The sequence below is a fragment of the Peromyscus californicus genome, unplaced genomic scaffold, assembly GCF_007827085.1.
Source record: "Peromyscus californicus insignis strain IS unplaced genomic scaffold, ASM782708v3 Scaffold_3__1_contigs__length_106647218, whole genome shotgun sequence".
Lineage (NCBI taxonomy): Eukaryota > Metazoa > Chordata > Mammalia > Rodentia > Cricetidae > Peromyscus > Peromyscus californicus.
Genome location: NW_026294551.1, coordinates 79,930,896 through 79,953,448, shown reverse-complemented (window position 1 = coordinate 79,953,448; position 22,553 = coordinate 79,930,896). Strand labels below are relative to the sequence as shown.

Below are 22,553 nucleotides of genomic sequence, written 5' to 3'. Positions count from 1 at the left end.
ATTTGAATTCTATATATGGACTTCTTGCCAGTTATATAGTATGCAAATATATCCTCCCATTTTGAAGGCTGTCTTTTTACTCTGTTGTGTATCATTTCCTGTAAAAAGTCCTTCATTTTGATATAATCTTATTTGCCTATGTGTACATACTTCTCTGTACAGAGAAATCGGTACAAAGAAGTATATACACATCTTTGCTTCAGTTTGTGATCTCATCTAAAGAATCTTTGTCCAGGACAATGTCATGATTCATTATCCCTACGTTTTCTTCCAAGTCTGTCATCATTTGGTATCTTACATTTGAGATTTAATCCACTTGAACTTTAAATACGTGAAAGGAAGGGGTTTGGTCTCTGAGAATCCTGATTTGCAGTTACCTGCCTATGCTTTCTGCAAGCTGCATGTGATCATGTGACCAAGTTTTGGCAAATGAGACAGAAGTACAAGTATTACATGAAGCAACCAGGGCATACTCTTTAAACGTCAGGGGTTTTTAGCTCCTTCATCTTGCTGCCCAGAATTTGTGTGATAGTTTGACCTCTGGTGATCTTTCGGGGTCAGAAGAATGCAAATTAAGCAACCAGCTTTGCTGTGATTCTATAGAACCAGAATAACGGAAAACACTGGGATATCTTCCTCATTCAGGTTGTTGGCTGAATATAGTTTCTTACTGTGGGAAGACTGAGATAACCCTTTCCTTGCTAGCTCTCAGCTGAGACCCATCTGTATCTTTTAGAAATTGCCCATATTATTTGGCTCATGCCTCCTTATTTACAGATACAAAATACAAGAAGCAGTTTTCTCTTGATTCTCACATATCTTCCAGATGTAAGAATTCTGATCTATTATGATTTTAAGGCTAATACAATGTGAAGGCTTGGTTTCCATCTGCGTGTACATAATGCACCAATTCTAAAAGGCCACATAGAGAATGTTTCAGGGCCAGCCAGCCTTCAGGCCAAAATTTATACATAACAGGGTGGTTTTCTCTGGCACATACAGAATGGCATCCAAGGTTAAGGCTGGGATCACTACCTCTTCTCAAAGGAGTGACTCGGGCTGAAAGTGAGCTATAAAGTGCCAAGTTCCTTGTTTATTCTTCCTGGATAGATCTGAGGATAGGATTTGGGGGTTGATATATTATGTTCTAGAACATTCTCTCTTTAAACTTCAGAGAAAAGGAAGGAAAGGGAAGAGATAACAGTTGCCCATTAATGAAAATAAGGAGACAAGGTACCACCCAAATTATCTGAGAGAAGGTAGGAAAGACCACCTAATAGGCATCCCTCTCCTTGAGGGGTCAACTTGAAGGCCTACTCGGGCTTGCTCTCTGTTCTTTCTTCCTGTTTCCTAGGGAAGAGAGCCATTCCATGTAAGTTTCAGGAAGACAAGCACCTTGTCTGTGCTGCTTCCTTTATCTCTAGCAATCACAGTACTATTTTTCACGAAGTACACCACAGATAAGCATTTAGACAAATATATGAGAAGATGGAATGATTGGTGGAAATAAACTCAAGCACTCCTCCCTCCCTCTCTCTCCCCTGCTCTCTTTGTCTCTCTCTACCTCTCTCCCCCTCTCTTTCTCTCTCTCTCCCTCTTTCACACACACACACACACACACACACACACACACACACACACACACACACACACACACACCATGAACCTGTCTAAGCACATGCAAGGTCACAGATAACTTAGAGGTCAGAGCCAATGTTAATGCCTTCTCTTCAATGAAGCTAACTCTATGGCAATGGTCAAGAGTGATCTCTTTATTCCAGAATTTTTCAATGATGATTAAGTCTGTTTTGTGTTTCTCAAATACCAGTGCCTCACATAGGACTTGGAAAAGCAAACTGGAGATATTTTGGAGGGAGGAGAGGGATGGATGGATGGATGGATGGATGGATGGATGGATGGATGGATGGAAAAATAACTGTGTTCCTTGGCAGCTCTTCAGGGATTTATTATCCTGATAACCCCAACTGATCTGGTGTCTTACCTGCAGTGGGAGCTCACTAAATGTTAGCTGGATGAGGATAAAGGAGACAGAAGATCAGAGAGATGATCAAGAGCCCTCTCCACCTGGAACCATTCTCCTTTCAGGGCATCCTATTGAACAGTGTTATTGAGCAGAGAGGCAGGGAGTTGACAGCCACTCTCTGGACTCTCTCCCAGGGCCTTTTTAAAACAGGGAAGTTAATTATGGAACCAGATTAACAGTTTCTTTTTTGATACAGTCAAAGTAAAACCAGCAGGATGCAATTTAGCTCGTCCCCACTTTCCAAATAGCAGCAAATTTTCATACAAAACAAAGAGACACTTGAATTGCAAATTACTTAGAGAATCAGCTACCAACCCCAACGGAAGAATATTTCTGCTGCTTTCAAAGCCAGTCTGTTGCCTTTTCAGGTTTAACTGTGTGGAAGGACCTTCACAAAGCCCTGCACACTTTGTTGCTTTTCAGCTTTCCAGTGGGAAGGAGGAGCAATTCCTTAAGGTTTAGTAGAATGCTTCAAATCATCTCTGACACTTAGCATCATCCTCTACTCATGAAAGGAGGGTCATGCATCTCATTCAAGGGCATCAAGAGAAAGTGCTCACCAGGCAAGACAAAGACATTAATGACTATAACAAATGTTGAGACAATAAGTATGTACTCTTGGAGGTGGGTGAAGAAGGGGAGAAGCGACATACCCTATCATTGTTATACAGGAATTTGGAAAAACATTGTTAAATTGCAAAAAAGTCCTGGGAAGTTTGTATTCTGGATTATTAATTGACACATTCCCTTTAGTTATTGTATGTAATCAACAAAAGAAAAATAGGACCCAATAACTGGATATAACCAATGGGTCAGCAGCTCATAATTGTGATCTAGCACCACGTTCTTATCTGACAGACATAGGAATTAAAGTCAAGAGAAGGGGATAATTTAGAAAAGATTACAGAGTGACCGAGTCTTCTGATGTTTCATGTATTGCCTGGTAGATGGTACCACACAGCTTTCATCTGCTTTCTGTCCCCTGAAGGAAATAGCAAAATTTCATTTTCATAAATGTACTTATAAACCCATTTTTTCCTAATCAAATAAATAGTGTATGCATTGGGGGGGGCAGGTAAACAATAGGCCAAGGATAAGGACAAAATAAAAGAAAGCCACACAGACCTTTTTATAAAGGGACTGAAGGCTGAGATGGGAACCTAGCTATACCCAAGCTGCTTTCAGATACAGCCACTGTGGAGCAAGGTGGACTTCAGTTGAGTTAGCCCCAAATAGATGGTAGAAAAGTTGGGGTAGAGGTTGACCATCACTGTACTTACAGTTAGCTCCGGCAGGTGGCAGAAGTGAGCACCACTTGGAGGATATAGCAAAAAAAATCAACCTTGCCCTGCTTAGAGATAACAGGCACCACTCACACTCACCCTGGGTCACCATGTGGGAAAGAAGACTGTATAGACAGCCCTTTTGAGCTTTTTTGATATGAAACCTGAAATCTTCTAGTGTAAAACTTTTCAGTGTTTAAACATAGACCAATTTCCAAAAACGTGAGCCAAAAAAACTCCATCAAGATTCAGGGGCTGCGGACAGTTTCTTTGTGACCCTTACTTAGTGACTCCCAGTGAATTAATTGGGTCCTGGGAAGGTCAGAGTGCTGTGTGTGGTTAGTCCAGTCACAAGTCAGCAGAGAGGCCTGGTAAAGAGATGACCATGTCAGAAGGACAAGATGAAGGGAACAAAGACAGGTTGTAGGCTTAGGTCAGCACTCCCGTGGGGAGAGACAACTAGAATCAACTACCCCAAGCCAGATCCTTCCAGGAGAAGATATACTTGCATCTAAAGCCTATACTGTGTGTGTGTGTGTGTGTATGTGTGTGTGTGTGTGTGTGTGTGTGTGTGTATGTGTGTGTTTGTATGTGTTTGTGCATGCACAAGCACTCATATATGTATAAGTGTGTGTTTGTGAGTGTATGTGCATGTGTGTGTACACATCTGTGTGTACTCGTGTGTATATATGCATGTGTGTGTCTGTGTGTGTGTGTGTGTGTGTGCAATCTTTACCTTGTTAGAATGATGTAAATAGCTCCCTCAGTGATGCTTTGCAAGACCACTCCATTTCCTCCAAAGCAGAAAGTTTTTACTGTTTTTAGTAGAAATAGAATTACATCACTTCTTTCTTCCTTTTCCTACCTTCAGTCCCTCCCAGCTATCTTTCTTGAACCCCTCCATGGCCGCTACTCTCAAGTTGATAACCTCTTTTTCTTTGATCATTATTTTATATGTGTGTGTTTATATGTATGTATGTGCATAAATATTTATTAGTAGATTCTACTGAGTCTTTTGTTGTATGTGTATATATGGCCTCAAGGCTGACCACTGTTGTGAAATATTACTTTAACTATGTAAAGGTGTGTTACATTTGTTTATGTTGAAGAATATTACTTTAAGTAAAGGTGTGTTACATTTGTTTATGCTGTATTTGTTTAATTATGCAAAGATGTGTTGCTGTTTCACCTTACCTATCTAAGGCACCTGATTGATTTAATAAAAGCTGAATGGCAAATACAGCAGTAGAGGGATAGGTGGGGCTCGTGGGCAGAGAGAATAAGAAGGAGGATGTAGTTGGACGTTTTCCTGTGTCCTGCCCAGTCCCACAGCCGCTCAGACCCAATTAAATACACAGACTTATATTAATTATAAACTGTATGGTTTATGGTAGGCCTCTTGCTAGGTAGCTCTTATATCTTAAATTAACCCATCTTTATTAATCTATGTTTTGCCACATGTTCCATGGCTTTACCGGTCTGTTGGCATGTTGCTTCTCCTTCGGTGGCGGCTGGCATCTCTCTACCTCTCCTTTCTCTTCCTGTCTGTTTGGATTTCCCACCTGCCTCTAAGCTGCCTTGCCATAGGCCAAATGGCTTTATTTATCAGCCAATCAGAGCAACACATATTCATAGCATATAGAAAGATATCCACAGCACTTCCCCTTTTCTTTTTTTCAAAAAGAAAGGTTTTAACTTTATCATAGTAAAATTACATATAATAGAACAGTTATCAAGCAAGAATCACAGTTACAATATTCAGTCCATTTATATTTGGCAAATTCAAAGAAAAATATTTTATTCATCCTATATTTGTGAGTTCAAGGTTTCATATCTAACTTACCTCTTATCACAACCAGGGAAAAATCATGATTATAACTATCTAGTCTTCAACTACATCAAAGACTCCAGAAAGATATAATATTACCTATGTAAATAAGAAGTGCATTGTAAGCAACTTCCAAAAATCTAGAATGACAGAGACAGCTGGTTGCCTGGACAGTCACCCAAAGTTCCTCTGCCATGTTGGGGCATCCATCTTCAGCCTCTAGGCCTAGAGATTTTTAGTTGTTTCTCCATGTGTCCTGTAGAATATCTGGCAGTCTCCTCTGTGAAGCAGGAAACTGAAGGACCATTTTGCCTTGTTTTGGCAAATTCAGTTGTCATTTTCCTATGGGTCCTATATGTCCAGTTTATACAACATATTATCAGCAGTCCAGGCAAGAGCAGTTTCTTATCAAAATGCCTATTTTTGCCAAGAAGAAGATAAACTCCATATAGAGTATCTTTGATGCCCATCTTTCTCTTTGAAGTAAATCAGTGCTGCCAGGAGCAGACATATCTCACTGTTCAGAAAGTCTAAGTTTTTAAAACATTTTAAATACCATATTCTGTAGGTCTTTGAAGTGTTTGAAGATTACCTACCTAATTGAATTATATTTATGTATACCTAGAAAACTTAACTAACATGACTATAAGTTTGGCTATCATAGAAGACTAATTATTAATCTGTATTTCTTAATTATTCATTACAATTTAAATGAGTTACATAAACATAATACCTTAAACAAGAGTATAAATATATATACAGTATACCAAAATTAACTTTAAATTTATAATTAACTAAAATCTATAGCAATGTAAAACATTTCAAATAAGTTGTTGCTCTTTAAAAGTAAATTCAATAATCTATCCTTTTATCCTATTGTATCTATAGCCTACATTTCTATATCATATCACCCTTTCTTCTTTTAGAAAGAGATTGACTATGACCAATAACAATTTGCAACCAACAATCTAAACAAAGACAAACATCCATAATCCATTTTTGGGAATGTAAGATGAATCTTAAAAGGTCTTATTAATAAAAACAAACCCAGAGCTAGGTATTGGAATGGAAGCTGGAAGATCAGAGAGACAGACAGGACAAGCCACAGCTAACCTCACCTCAACAACTCCTTATCAGATCCTGTTTCCACGGACCTTCAGACTGAAAGCTTCTGAGTCCTCACCCAAATGGATCTCAGCTGAACTGCTGCTAAAAGCCTAAAAGCTTAAGAAGTCTCTAGTTTCTGGTCCTCATGCCTTATATTCCTTTCTGCTTCCTGCCATCACTTCCTGGGATTAAAGGTGTGTTTCTTTCCCAAGCAAGACATGAGATCTCAAGTGCTGGGATCAAAAGTGTGTGTCACCATGCCTGGCTGTTTCCAGTGTGACTTTGAACTCACAGAGATCCAGATGGATCTCTGCCTCCAGAATGTTAGGGTTAAAGGCATGTGCTACTGCTGCCTAACCTCTATGTTTAATAGAGTGGCTGTTCTGTTTTCTGACCCCCAGATAAGTTTATTGGGATGCACAATATATCAACCACTAGAGGAATAATCTAGGCTCTAGAGAGGAGAACAAAAGAAAAGAATGAGGAAGAGAGAGAGAGATGCCCAGGGCCAGCCAGGCAGCTGCCAAACAGACAGACATGGAGTAGGACATACAGAATGAAAGATGGAAAGCCCTGAGGCAAAATGTAGATGAAGAGAAACATGTTAAGTTATAAGAGCTAGTGGGACAAGCATAAGATAAGGTTGAGCATTCATAATTAAGAATAAGTCTCTGCATCATGATTTGGAAACTGGTTGGTGGCCCAAAAGAAAGCCTGCTACAGACCACGTGTGTGTGTGTGTGTGTGTGTGTGTGTGTGTGTGTGTGTGTGTGTGTGTGTAAATATTTGTAAATAAATTCTGTTGAGTCTGTTTTCTTATATGTGTGTCTATGGTTTCAAGGTTGAACACTTTGCACTGGACAACTATTCACTGTGCTCATGCCGGGGAGAGGCTAATTCCCTTCCTCCCAACAGTCATTAGTTGCCTGTAGTTCTTTGTCTACAGATAAGACCTCATGAAATTCTCCCCCTTAAATGTTAGTATGCCTATTGATATTGCTATTGTTCTCATCTTTTTTATGCAGTCATTTCTAAGAGAAACAGCAGATCTCCTGGTATTCTGGCTGTTACAATCTACTGCCTCTTTCATGATGTTCCTTGAGTTATAGATGCAGGAGCTGTGATGTAGATGTATCCATTGGGGCTGGGCTCCATACCTTCTGTTGAGCTCCGCATTGTGTCAAGTTTCTATTATGGTCTCCATTTACTGTAAAGAAAGGCTCCTTTGATGAGGGGTAGTACCTACAATTATCTGTGGGCATAAGGGTAAGATTTAGAATGCAGTAAGGAATTGAGCTAGTCTAGGAAAGTGATGGTAGTAGATTGTTTTGTAAGGTCCATGACCCCATTAGCCCTGGAAAATCTGGCTAGATTTCCAGTACCAGGTTTGCTTTCCCTCCATTAATAATAAAGCAGAAATGTTTAAGATCAATAAAGACACTGATTAGTGTGTCAGCTGTCTTCATTTTACTGCAATCAGTGAATAAGTATAAAGGACAAAACCAAGTTGATTAAGCAAAGCAAAAGCCAACACTATCAAACTAGCCTGGCTTAGCAACAAAGGGGATATGTATTGTTTACTTCTAAAAGTGTCAATCATTTTAGTCATGGCTGGATCCAGAGGCTATATCAGAGCTAGGTACCTTTCACTCAAAACTGCAATATACACAGACACAGACAGACAGACACACACACACACACACACACACACACACACACACACACACACACACCAATAGCTGCCCTAAATGCATCTTCTCCACATCTAGCTCCATAGAAGGAGATCTCCTCTTTCATTCCACATCTTCAACCATGTTTGTCTTTCTTTTATTAACTTGAATCACATCTGATCTTCTTTCTGAACTGGTCTATGGGGCAAAATTGAAATGCACCAAGTGGTTGGACCAAGATGTGTCCCATGGAGTGAGGAGGCATTTAGATTGACATCCAAGAGAACATGGAACATCATTTGTATTCTGCATGTTGGCAGATAAAACAGTAGACCTGATTCCCTGGTCAGAGCAAACCGTTACCATTGAAACAGCTTCCTGGGAAAGTGTCCAGCTTGCTTGTGAAGTTTATTTGGAGCTGGAGTCAGCCAGCTGGAATGGAAAGGGCAAAATACTTAATTACTGCCTGATGCCAAAATGAGATTGCACATTTTATATTTATTCCCCCTCCTGTGTCTTTCAGCCTCACAGTGGCAGGAAGATCATGAGTGACTGCAGAGACTTGTTTCAGTGAAAGCAAAAGTGGAAATAGTAAGTTGTTTTTCTTCTTGGTTGATCATACAATATGGACTCCCCTTGGTGCCCAGAGGAGCTTCACTAAACTGCAACTGTTTCCTTCAGTGCACTTAGGCAAGTGTCAGTAACTTCATTAGTCAATCAGATGCCAAGTATATGGCTCTAGTTTCTCTGCAATGTTTACATATGCATAAACATAAACATGTGTGCACACACTGAGCAATTTAGGAACTATCAAGGTATATATCATTAAAATGTGTTCTTGTAGCCGGGCGGTGATGGTGCACACCTTTAATCCCAGCACTCGGGGGGCAGACCCAGGTGGATCTCTGTGAGTTCGAGGCCAGCCTGGTCTAAAGAGTGAGATCCAGGACAGGTACCAAAGCCACACAGAGAAAACCTGTCTCAAAAAAAAAGATGTGTTCTTGTCTGTAAACAACAGAAAATACAGGCTCAACATGGCTTAAGTAATATTTTTAAGTTATTGACTTGTATAGAGCAAGTCCATAGAGAGCAGAGACAACTAACAATGCCACCAAGACCTGATTCTGTTTTCAGATGGGTATCTCTTCCATGTCTCTCTTTTCATGCACTTTTCTAGAAAGCCCCCAGGAAACTTCTACTCATGTTCACTTACCTCAATGTGTCACATGTTCCTGTGACAGAGCAAGTGAGATCACCCAACATATCAGTCATTAGTGTTCCTAGGTCTAGAGATGATAACTCTGAAATACCAGGGTCTTCTGGAGCAAAGTAAACAAAATGAGTATCTTTTTAGAAAGAAGACAAGGGGGTGAATGTTCATTTTACAGGCCATTGGGCAGTGTCTATGGGACAATAAGGCTATGCAAATTTCATCAGTCACTCCTCTAAGATCCAACTGATGAAAATATCCATTTCTAAGATCTCCACCTTGGCTAACCTCCCCTTAAGTCACAGGTGAAGTTAAGAAATGAACAGAAATGCTTTGACTCTGGATATAAAACCCAAGTCATTATCATTATACCATAGGCAGACTATTTCTTCAATTTGCATAATTATAAACTCCCCCTCAAAGAATAAACATTGCTGCCAACTTAAAAAAAAAACAACTACAAAGCAGCATTAAATATGCATTGCTAATTTGACTTTCTAATTTGTCTGGGATCTTCACAAAGACATGCACAGCTCCAGAGATCCTGGATGCTTAATAAAACATTTCACCTGTCGAAAAAGAAGACACAGGGAAAGAAAGCTAAATATCAGGATTGGGGTGGGAGTCAGGCATTAGCTAAAGAATTTTGGCTGGTGCCTACTTGTAGGAGTTGATTCTATTAATGTGACTGTCAAATTTGTTCTTTTGCCACTAACTCTCCTCATCAAACATAGGTGATTGCTTTGTGTGGCCAAAGAAAACATTTCCTTAATATGTTTCTATTTAGTTTTAGATATCAGATATGTGCTGGACATGGATTTGGGCAATTAATTATAGGAAGTAGTTGGGTTCATGCACAAAGACTATGTTGCCTTTCAAATCGCATTTCCTGATCTATCCCAAAAATCCTTGACAACCACTGAACTGGTCCTTGAAAGCCCCAACTATAGCATAAATACATTACCTGGGCAAGATGAAATGTTTATCTGTTACTATATTCTTTGGCTTAAGTTTACCAGGGGTGATGGTGATAACCAGGACATGGGATATAGATCTTTATACACATAAAAGTGATCCTGAAGTTTCATATGTGTATTTACTTAATAACTGCCTTTTAAGTTTAACTGTACATCAGACATCTTCCCATTGTATGTATGTTTCATGTATACACATCATTTTTACTGTGAATTAGCATTATATCTCGGGTATTAATGGCAATCAATCTATTTATTCAGTCCCTTGTTTAAAAATACTTGTCATTTGAAGTTACATTTTAAATGACCTCAAAACATTCTCACATATGCAAGGCTTTCTCTACACATACAGTTATCCCTTTGGTGATGTCTCTTGGTCTGTGAGTGGTCCTCTGACTGTGTCAAGGGAAGAGTGATTAAAAGCTAGATTCATGACACTGTCCATGGGCTATCAGAACAGAACCCTTCTAGATATGCCTGTCAGGCCAGGGGATCCTATCAGAGAAAGGAAAGGTAAGAAGAAAGGCGGGGGAAAAGGAGACAAACCATGCCAGTAACACTAAAGAGACCACTCTTACAGCAAGCAATCAGCATAGTCGTTCATGTGTTTATTTAAATACTATCAGTTCTTGGTCTAGACTATAAACCTGCTGCAAGCTGGAGCAAGCTCTGTGCTACTGGTTACTCACCAAGACGAAGCAAGTGCCCACTATATTTACATTAGTGTGTGCATGCACCTGGGGAAGAAAAGATGAATCAATTATATAAACTGCATGAGAAATTAAGGAAACATTAGTCAAAAAGATAAATTTCATTGAGGTGTGAAGAATAAGTTCAAGAGCTCTATTGCATAACATGGTGACATCAGCCTGCCACCCAGAACTTTTGCCGGTCAGTCTTAACCATGACCTCTTAAAATGAATACTACTGTTACAAGCAAGTAAGCAAGCACAGGGCATAGAGTCTCTTATTCAAGGGAGCATAACTGAGATAGGCAGCACTGGCATTTAGACAAAGGTCTGTCTGACTTTAAAACAGAATATCATAGTTTTGAAAACCACTAAGAGTAGGTTTCAAGTGTTAACTTCACCAAAAGACTACAAATGCATGAGGAAATATATGTGCTAATATGTTAGCTCTATTGAACTCTTCTACAGTTTATACACATTTAAGAATAATGTATTACTATATATATATGTGTGTGTATGTATGCACACACATATGTATGCACACACACATAACGCACAAATGCTCCTTTTGATTGTTAATTAATAAAATAAACTTAATTGGGAGTGATTCTGAGCCTGTATCTGGACTTACTGGGAAAACTGTTTTGTTTTTGTTTGGTTTTTTTGTTTGTTTGTTTGTTTTTGTTTTTTCGAGACAGGGTTTCTCTGTGTCGTTTTGTGCCTTTCCTAGAACTCACTTGGTAGCCCAGGCTGGCCTCGAACTCACAGAGATCCGCATGGCTCTGCCTCCTGAGTGCTGGGATTAAAGGCGTGCGCCACCACCACCCAACGAAAACTGTTTTGATTGGTAATAGTCACTCTCTCTCTCTCTCTCTCTCTCTCTCTCTCTCTCTCTCTCTCTATATATATATATATATATATATATATATATATATATATATATATATATATATCCCATATATATATGGGATATACAGATATAATAATATGCCATATGTTTACTGTCTATTTATTTTTATTAGATGTTTGAATTTCTGTACATGTGTGTGCCTATGCTTGGGTGCCATGGCACAGATGCGGGGAAACCAGAGGACACTGTAGAAGTTGGTTCTCTCCTTCCAGCAGGTGGGTCCCAACTTAAGTCACTGGGCTTTACTCATGGACCATCTTGCTGGCTTCCTGTCATACTGAGGTACATGGTACATTAGTTAGCTATTACTATTTAGCAAAGTACTCAACATAGAGTTACTTTAAAGAATAATGTGTATAATCTCACAGTTGACCTTAGGTTGACAATCCCTGTCCAGCTTTTCTAGATTTCATGATTCAGGCCATAAGCACAGTATGAGCCAATAACTTGCCTTAAGGTGAATCCTCTCCCAAGTACATGCTCATGGTTATCATGTTACTGGCCACAATAAGGTCCTAGGGGTCCTGATGCACTGTGGGTCTCAGTTCCTCTCTGGCGACAGTCTGAATACTGCCCCATCAATGTGAGATGCAAGAATTGTAATCCAGCATGCCAGCAGCAGGGAGATCAGCCTTTTGTGACATCTTGTCTCTTTTTCCTAATGGATTCATTAGTCATCACTATGTCAATTCTAGAGGAAAGGATGACATGATGGTATGATTTAATAGTAGGCAGGCATCGTTGGGAGCTATTTGATAAGCTGACTGCCACCCAGGTTGGTCTTCACCATTCTCTCTTAAGGCAGTGGCTCTCAACCTTCCTAATGCTGCAAACTTTTAATACAATTCCTCATGTCACGGTGACCCCAAACCATAAAATTATTTTGTTGCTACTCCATAACTGTAATTTTGCCACTGTTATGAATTGTAATGTCAACATCTAATATGCAACCCAAGGGGTCGTGACCCACAGGTTGAAAACCACTGTCTTAAACATTATTACTACAAGTAAAGAAGCAAACATGGAAGGAAAAACCACTTATTCAGCTTATTCAACATGTCACAACTAAGACAGGTAGTTCCGGGATTTAGACAAAGACCCATATGGCATTCAAACAGATACCGTTGCCACTAGCCTGCTTTTGCCTCTCTGAAGATCACTTTGTAGAATAATTTTAAACAGTTTTGGCTGAGTGTGTAACCCTTTAGCAAAGCCTTTTCAGAATCCATCCTTTCTATGTGTGAACAGCTTTATAAGGTACATCTTGATCTGTCACTAGACATGAGGCACGTGACTCCCTGGCGACAATGAGATGAGCTAGATGGGGAAAGCTGCTTCCACCCGGTGGCTTATACTTAGGAGGGGAAACAGACTACCAGCCTCCTCCTCACCCTGTGATCAGTGCCAGGAGGAATGGGACATGAAGTAAGGTGTAGACAGCTCTTTCCTCTCCCCTGTGCCTCTTAGCTCTGGAAGGCATAGCCCTTCTCCCATACTTGCACCAGTGAGCCTCACTCTGGAAAAAAACAAACAACAGTTTCTCACAGTTCTAGAGGCTGAAGTCCAAGATCAGAGTGCCAACATGATTAGGCTCTGGTGAGGGGCTCTCATAATTTGCAAGTGTGTGACAGTCAATTTCTCTTTTTGACCAGCACAGTTGAAAGAGAGAATTATCTGGTTTCCTTCATCCCACTGCACAGTTTTCCTTCTGTTTTCATGGCATCTGTATATCCATAATTTTAAGTGTCTCTATGGTCGCAAACCTACAAATTTTAGAAACCATCTGATTTTGCCATCCTGGGACTGGCTTAATTTACTTAACGTTATGATTTCCAGTTGCAATCCATTATCTAACAAAGGACAGAACTTCATCCTCCCTTATGATAGAAAAAAAAAATCCCATTGTGAAGTACCAAAACATGCTGCCTCAGATTGAAAATTGCATAAATGTTCAGGTGCTAACTCCAAGAGAGACTTTCTATTTTCTAGCAAGCTGTTCATTATTGCTTTCAAATTATTTCTGTGTATATACTAAGTAGGACATTCAAATGCATGATAAAAATATGTTTAATACATAATCATTGTTTAATAAAAATTAAGCTTTCCAGCTGTCTCAAAACTCTCCACTCCCCTCCCCTAAAACAGTTACATGTATGTGTGTTGACCTTCAGTGAAATCTTACACCCATATGAATACATGTGCAGACGTCCTGCCTTCTTAAACCTAACTATCTTACTCACTATCTGTACCATGTTTTTCATTCACTTCATGTTTCTCAGGAGTGGAGTTAGATGGTATGCTTAGCTTATTTTTTAATTTAGATTTTATTTTAATTTTTGACAGCTTCACACATGAGCACTGCATCTACATCAGTCTGCCCCTCCTTCCCCCAACTCCTCCCCAGTTTCCTCTCCAAAATCCATGACCTGTTCCTTATTATTGTTACACACACACACAGAGATATGTATGTACAAGCATCCAGGGCTGACTACTTGGGATTGAACAACCCCTGTGGGAGTTCATCACAGGAGGAAACTGATTCTCCCTCTCTCCATAGCTATTGAACTACCTGTAGCTTTCCATCTTGGGGTAGGGCTTTGTCAAATACCATCCATCCACACTGGCATGTCAACTGATGGTATTATACCAATCTTATCCAGGAAATTATGCAAGTTAATGGGTGCATTTCATGGGGATACTATCTAGCAGCAGCCATCCCGGTTCTCTTATAATCTTTCTGCTTCCTCTTTTGTGATGTTCCCTGAGCCTTAGATGTAGAAGTTGCATTGTAGGTATATCACTCGGGGTTGGGCACTACACAAATGCTTGTTCTCTGTATTTTGAAAAGTTTATATCTCTGTAACAGTCTCCATCTGAGGCAAAAAGAAGCTTTTGTGATGAGGAGTGACAGGTGCATGTATGTGAATAAAAATTTTGAATACAGTTAGAAATTACATTTGTTTAGGAAAATTATAGTAGTGGATTCTCCTCTAGGGCCTATGACTTCTCTGGCCATGGATAATTATCTAGGTTTATAGTATCAGGTATGAATTATGAATTCCTTACCATCTAGCAGGCCTTAAGATCAGTTAGACAGCTTTTGGCTACCCCTAAGATAGAAGTGTCACTGTTATAACATTAGGAATATCTTTCCAGGTGAGTCTTATTGTGGTTTGTAATTAACTTATTGTTTTTATTGCTACATGATATTTTATGAAAGTATCAGAAATATATATGCAGTCCCCAAATGGTGAATATTTAGGTCAATTCTGATTTATTTGTTCTTATAAACATGGTGTAATAAACATATCCATTAAGTAATTGTTTTGCAAACTGATAAGTATTTTTGGATCCCCAGAAGTAGGTTTCTCCACCAACACAAAAAGCCAGATCAAGCCAAATTAAAAGCCCAGGTTAATGAGAAAAGCACTCTTGGGTGACTCTGAAGCCCCCAGAAGTGAGGCAGGGGAGGGAGAAGAAGAAGTCACATGGCAGGTCTAGGGACCGGAGCTTAAATACCCTGTAGGCGCAGTTTTGAGCAGCTTTGGGGGAGGAGTCGCTGTTTGGCGGGCTTTCTGAGAAAGGCAAGATTTGGGGAGAGAGGAAGGAAGGCTTAGGTGGAGCTTCTAACTGAACACAAACATTTCACTTTCTCTATACCAATAAATTTCTTCTGACCATAAAAGAACTGTATGCTCATTGACTGCACCCAGTCATGAGGTATGTCATTGAAAACAGGAACATAATACTTTCCTCCTTCTCCAGTATGATTTGTGGGTTCTCCTCACTTCAGTACTTGGTACCTTAGCTAAACAAGCCCTGAAAGGTTGTTAAGAAAGAAATATTGTGCAAATTTTCTTGAAGAATAGAGGAATTAAGGATTTATCTTCCATTTTTGGATTTCCCAATGCAAGTATGAAAAACATGGATAAGATTTCTACCATGGGTCAGATACCAAGCTTTATCAAAATGATCACATATTCTCCAGCAGTAGCAGCGTGGTATGGTGAAGAGAACATGAGCTGTAGGTCCATGCACTTAACTTGTGTGGGTCACTTCCCAAATCTAGACATTGTCACCAGAAAATGCGGGCTGGATGACAGCCAGGTACAAATTATAGATGCCTACCTCAGAGTGTTCAAGCACATGCATCATTACTGTTACTTACCTGGTTCTAGACATCCTCCCAAGTTTCCTTCTGCATTGAGACTAGATGACTCCCATGATTCCATGTATGTCTAATCTTCCCTAGCTTTGTGACTTGCTTTAATGTGTTAGAGCATGAAGCCTGGCTCAGAAACCTGCTCTGTTTTGTTAGATCATCATGTAAGATCACTCAGCGCTCATTGGACATGGAAACATGCCTCCCTGGTGCCTCCTGAGGTCTGCCTGAGGACAATAATTAACATCTGCCTAATTGAAACGGCTTCTGAAGGCACACAACACTCTGTTCAGGAAGACAAACACACACTGAAACCTCAGTCTCCAAGTTCTGACTGAGCAAGATTTTTCCAGAGTGGATATATTCTTTTAAGTACAAAGCCAACTAGGTTGCTTGGAGCTTTCTCTTGTTTCAAGTGTCACCAGAAAACAATCTATATAAGAACAATACCAACAATAATAGCAGCCTTTGCTAAGAAAGCCTAGAACATGGTGACTGATGACTGGTGATATAGCTCAATTGATAAGGTTCTTGTCTAGAATACATGAAGTCCTACATTTGATTCTAAGCCCTACATAAACCACACCAGCAATCCCCATCACTAGAAAGGTGGAAGCAGGAGGATCAGAAGTTTAAAGTCATCCTCAGCTTCATGAGTTCAAGGTCAGCCTGGACTACATGAGACCCAGTCTCCAAAAACTATAGAACCAATATACCTGGGTTGGAATACCATCCCCATCATCAGTAATTGTATTACCTTGAATGCCCCTTGATCTCTCTGAATATCAACAATGCCACTTACAAAACAGAGCAGTAACTGCACTCACCTCATAGAGCTGTTGTGAGAATCAAATGAGGTAGTCCACAGAAAGTGCTTAGCCAGTGCCTGGTACACAGTGAGCAAACAGTACCAGCTACCATGTCTTAAAGTTGCCTCTACAAGATTATTCCTTGCAATTTCATAAAAGTGCAAACTCACCATCAGAGAAGACAACGTGTCCAAGACCAGAAATAACAACACTGAGACTTGAACTTAGGACTCTCTGACTTATTAATTCATCAAATACTGATCAGGTGCCTGCTATGTTCTAAGAACTGTGGATATTGAAACAAGTGAGCAAGACATAGTTCCAACCCTCAAAGGGTTCATAACTTCATGAGAAGCCATGACACTCCTTGACATACCTACCACCCATTGCCTTTACAAAACTTCCTAGGTTCCCTATTTTAAATACCTTGGAATCTCTAGACAGTGACTGTAAAAGCTTCGACTTACTGAGTAATACTGAGTGACCTTACTTTTCCAAGCAGTCCTGGGAGACAGCTAAAATTGCTATCTCCATTTGACAGATTAAAATCCTTGGGGAAGACAGAACATCTTGTTGGACTTAATGGAGGATGGTAAAATTTTAAATGTGGGAGAATCATGGTATGGTCTGTTATATTGTTTAAGTGAACCAAGGTGATTTGAAACTAGAATTATACTTAAAACAAAAGTTTAAGGTACTTTTGCAGCCCAAATCTTATCACATGCAAGGTGTGTCCCATGTTCTGTGCCCCTTAGCTACAATACTTGCTCTTAGAGGTCAAAAACATTTTGGAAGAGATATAAGCTATGAAAATGAAGACATAAATCATTATCAAATTCAAATAAGGCCACAGTACTTAACATGGACTAAGTTTGACCTCCTAAGCACTGCTTAGTTATGTTTTCAAAAATCCCTGTGTGAGGCTCTTAGATCTGCCAGTACTCTATATAGCTACCTCCCTTGAACTTTTGGACATAGAGTCTCTCTTTTCTGGGTATACACAGGCATAGCCTGGAAGGCTTATGTCAAGACAAAGTCCAGAAATACGGCTGATACAGAGCTGTTCTTCTTCATGGGGAGGGCCATGTTCACAGGAGTTGAACAAACCAGTCCTGTATTCATCTGAATCTCTACAGGAGCCTGGTAGGCCAGGGAGCTATTGATGCAGGCAGTAAGTGGAATGCCACCAGCGTGACTTTCTCCCAGTTGCTGGCATTATTCATGGCTCCCAACTACAGCCAGGGAGGGAGTGGCTGTGCAAGCTTAAGACTCTGTCAAGTTGACTGGAAGTCAAAACAAGGCAGGGAGGAGAGGATCCTGCAGAAACCAACCAGGCTTTGACCTTCACACACAGACAAAGCCATGCACAGCTGGAGCCTAAGTTTTAGACCTGGGTGGCTTGCAAAACAGAACACCCAAACAAAATAAAAAAAGAGACACTAAAGAATTACGTTCTGATTTCAAACTGAAAGTGAGAACTCTAAAGCAAGAAATCCTTCATGGATGAATTCCCTGCCTTCTGGCCAGAGACACAGTCATCCCGGGAAAACAAAGAATGACCCAGGATTCTCCTAAGGAGGAGAGCCACAGGTCTTAGAGTTTTATGTTTTGGCAAAAGACATCATCTTTTGTAAACAGCTTACTGATAATGTGTCTCATTTGAGACTCACAGCATCATGGAAGGGCACAAAGGATTTTTTTTTAACTCATATTACACTTGCGTAACTCTGAAAACCCTGGCAAGGTTGAGATCTGCCCACAGTCACTGCTGTGGCAATGTGATGGAAGAGGACCAGCCACATCTCTCTGTGCCTGATGCCCACTTAAGACTGTTTCTGCTCCTCCACAAATGCAATGAGTATGCTTGGGGGGTGCAGGCACACCTAGCCCATCCTAATAAGCATTTAGTCCTCATTAACTGCCATTACTTAGCCAAAACCTCCAGTCATTCTTTCTTCAGGGTAGAAGTGAAGACCAGCATTGTTTACTTTGTATGTGAACCTCCTGGGGTTATGGTGGAGAAGTTGCTAATGAACTACAGCAGAAGACAGCAGCAGGTTCAATTAAATGCCTAGGAAGGTCTTTTGTGATTCCCTACCTGCAGAGGAAAACAGTAAATAGGGAATGTGTGTATGAATAGAAAAAAGAGAAAATGTATCTGTGCTAATTCTTCCAAAAGTTCACAAGAGATTTTGCGAGGGCAAACAGCCCAAAGGCCTTCAGAGCTACCATGCTGGATTTTTGTGAAGAAACTTTGTCGTTGCCAATGGAAACCCCATAGGTTTAAATTACCTATGAGCATTCTGTTACTGTATTCAAAGGAGTTGACAGGTCAGGCATCTTGTGACCACTGGCCAGAGCAGAGGTGGATCTCTAAGGGTATCTCATGCAGAATAAGAGACTATCTTGCTGAAAAATAAACAAGAGCAGGTTGTCAAGAGTCAGAGAATTGGAGTCAAGGTCTAGATCTTCCGCTTTCTAGGTATGACACTGGAGATAACTACCCCACATCTGTACTTCTTCAGCTATACAATGGAGCTGCTGGTGTACCTAACAAGGAACATGTCAAGTGTGCTGTGGAATAAATGAACGTTCTCTTTGGTCATCGTATCTTTTTAACAGAGATGGAAGTGACTCCAGAAAGCATCTCATTCAGAATCCAGTTGAAATGTACATGGCTTGGTACCAGTCTTGCTACCTGTGTGACCTGATTTCACGGTCTAAGTGTCACAGACATTCCGTTGCCTTGATAAACAATTACTACAATATCTGTGTAAATTCCATGCTTCTCCTAGCCAAGACTACATTTTTTCTAAGTCTCTGAATCCAGGGAATAAGCATTTGTATATTTCAAAGCTCCTTGAGTGATTGTTCAACAGTCAGAGTATTTAGCATCAGTCTTTAGGACAATCTGGGATCACTGACCTGAGCCCTAGAGAGGCTCTGTACCTGCAGGTCTCAGAATGACATCACATAAAAACAATAGTAAGGAAGGGCCCCCAAAACATCCTCAGTTTCTCTGATTCCCAATTTAATGATCTCATCAAATCAACACAGCAAAACTAAGAGAGCAGGATAGCTTTGGGGTCTGTTTTGTTAAGTGTGGTCCATATTTTCTAGGTCACCCATGTGTTAGCAATTGCTTAGAACTGTCAGCTGGCTGTTAACTCCCCCAGGACTTACCCTGGAGAGTCCAGCTAGAATAACAGACCCAAGGATCTTCAGGTATCTCTCCGAGTATTAAAACATCTCTGGCTTGCCCCTGACTACAGCCCAGGCATCTATATACCACAAAAACTCTCTGTGCTGGCTTCATGGGTGACATTAATTCCCAGGAAGCTATTGAGAATAGGAAATCTGGCACACAGACCTATGGCATGACACACTGCAGACACAATTAGAGACTACTATCTAGAGGAGCCGGGGTGAACAAGAAACCCTCGTATTCTGTTGGGAGAAATTTAAATTGGTGCAGCCAGGATGGAAAATGTCATAAAGGTTTTTCAGGAAAACTAACAAATTGCAATATGGTCCAGTAACCCAACCCTAGCCGCCAAGTATTTTACCACCAAAGGCTTGAAATAGGACTGTAAAAGATGTACCTGCTCTACCTTGATCATGCAGAACCTAAGCGTTTATCAGGAGATGAGCATATGATGAAGAAGTCTTTTGCATTCTGTGTATATACACATATGTAAATACATACATTTATAAATACGTGTATATATACACAGAATGCAAAAGGATTGCCTTTTAAAGAAGCTTTTGTCATTTGTGACGTGTGTGGAATTGAAGGACATTTTGATCGGTAAAATAATCCTAGCATGAAAAAAACAATAATTGCACATGCACTCATTTGTTGGTGGAAACTGCAATAATTGAACTCAAGAGAAGCAAGGAGTGTAACAGTTGTTTCAGAGGCTGGAGTATGAAGGAGAATGGGGACAGGATGTTGGAAGGAGATAAAGCCTTAGTTGGGAAGAATAAGCTTTTCTGTGATTTTGAGAGATACTGTGCATCGATGTAAATATAGCAACTAAGAAGTAAAATCACTGAGAGTAAATCTTAAATGTTCTTACCATATAAAAGTATTTGAGATGATTGATATGGTAATTAGTCTGATCTAATTATTCCACATGGTGTTCATAAATCATAGCATCATGCTGTGGGATGGTCTGTATGTCAAATGTGTTGCTGATTGGTCAATGAATAAATCACTGATTGGCAGTGGCCAGGCAGGAAGTATAGGCGGGACTAGCAGAGAGGAAAATTGAGAGAACAGGAAGCTGGGTGAGAGAGACACTGCCAGCCGCCATCAGGACAAGGAAGATGTAAAGTACCGGTAAGCCACAAGCCACGTGGCAAGGTATAGATTAATAGAAATGGATTATAATTTAAGCTGTAAGAACAGTTAGGAAGAAGCCTGCCACGGCCATACAGTTTGTAACCAAAATAAGTCTCTGTGTTTACTTGATCGGGTTTGAGCGGCTTGGGACTGGCGGTTGAGAGAGATTCATCCTGACTGTGGGCCAGTCAGGAAAACTCTAGCAACAAATGGCGCCCAACGTGGGGCAAGAGTTTCCACCTAAAACCTGAAAAAAAAGATTCTAAAACAGAGCTAAAAACAGCTTCCTAATTGTCTCTCTCAAATGAGCGGCAGCTGCCGGTTTGAGCTACTGGCGGGTTGCTGGCGTGCGCGCTCGACCTGCCGCCATATGGCGGGAATGAGGCCTCTGCAAGTGGCACATTAAGCTGTGTGGGTGAATTTAGCCTTTGCTAGTACAAAACAAAACAAAACAAAAAAAAAGAGGTTTCTGGGCTACACGCTGCTTTGATAAAAGCGTAGACCCACTATTTCTGAGACTTGATGGTTCCCAGAGCTGGCGGGAACCGCCATGTTGGGAAGCTAAAGTGGGCGGAGCCAGCAGCCACAGTGCCGTTTCAGGCTTAGAAGGCTGCAATTTAAAGCAACAGGTTTACAATAAGACAGATTCAGATGTAATAGTTTAAAATGTGTGTAAAATATACGTAGGCTTAAAAGAGAAAAAAAAAGGTGATATATACAGTATAGAAACAAATACATGGTTTTAAAAAATAAAGTCTTTAAAGAAACAGTAAAATTAATATAAAAAATAAGCCACGTAGAGATGACTATTACACAGAGAGTCTGGATTGTGTTGTCTTTGGGATTCTTAACTACAGAGAGATGTTTGATTGTAAAGGAAGCTGAGTTAAACCAGTACATATATTTTAAAGATACTTTGACTTCAAAATTTGGATGTAAGGATATGTTGCTTTGGAAAAGAGTCTCTTTTGTTTCCACAGAAAACAAGAGGCTATGGATTTGTTCCAGAGTAAGATACATCAGGTTTGACCAGCCAAGACCCCCTAAAAGGTCTCCGATGACACCATGGCCCAGATGATCCAACATCCAAAACCGTTTCAAGACAACTGGCTCTGATGATACAGCCTCACGGACTACTCCATGATCCTAAAATTTTCTTTGTTTCCCCAGAAGATACAGCGCCCCCCTCCAGCAGGAAGTAGTAAGAGAAGCTACGCCCAAATTCCCAAATATACCAAGCTGACTTTGGAGATGTGTAAAGGTTAAAACCTTCCTTTTTAAGAAAAGAAAAGGGGAGGTGCTGTGGGATGGTCTGTATGTCAAATGTGTTGCTGATTGGTCAATGAATAAATCACTGATTGGCAGTGGCCAGGCAGGAAGTATAGGCGGGACTAGCAGAGAGGAAAATTGAGAGAACAGGAAGCTGGGTGAGAGAGACACTGCCAGCCGCCATCAGGACAAGGAAGATGTAAAGTACCGGTAAGCCACAAGCCACGTGGCAAGGTATAGATTAATAGAAATG

At 40.3% G+C, this 22,553-nt stretch overlaps 1 protein-coding gene across 4 annotated transcripts in view; it reads left to right on the top strand.

The window, feature by feature from the left end:
- The window catches only part of Atp10b (ATPase phospholipid transporting 10B (putative)), a 239,522-nt gene that overhangs the window by 43,203 nt on the left and 173,766 nt on the right, over positions 1-22,553 (top strand). For 3 of the 4 annotated variants that reach the window (XM_052758456.1, XM_052758458.1, XM_052758457.1), the window contains exon 2: positions 8,456-8,523. The exons of the other annotated variant lie outside the window; for it this stretch is intronic. The gene's annotated coding sequence lies outside the window, so the exon portion shown is untranslated. The remainder of the gene's footprint in view (positions 1-8,455; positions 8,524-22,553) is intronic. 4 annotated transcript variants of the gene reach the window in all.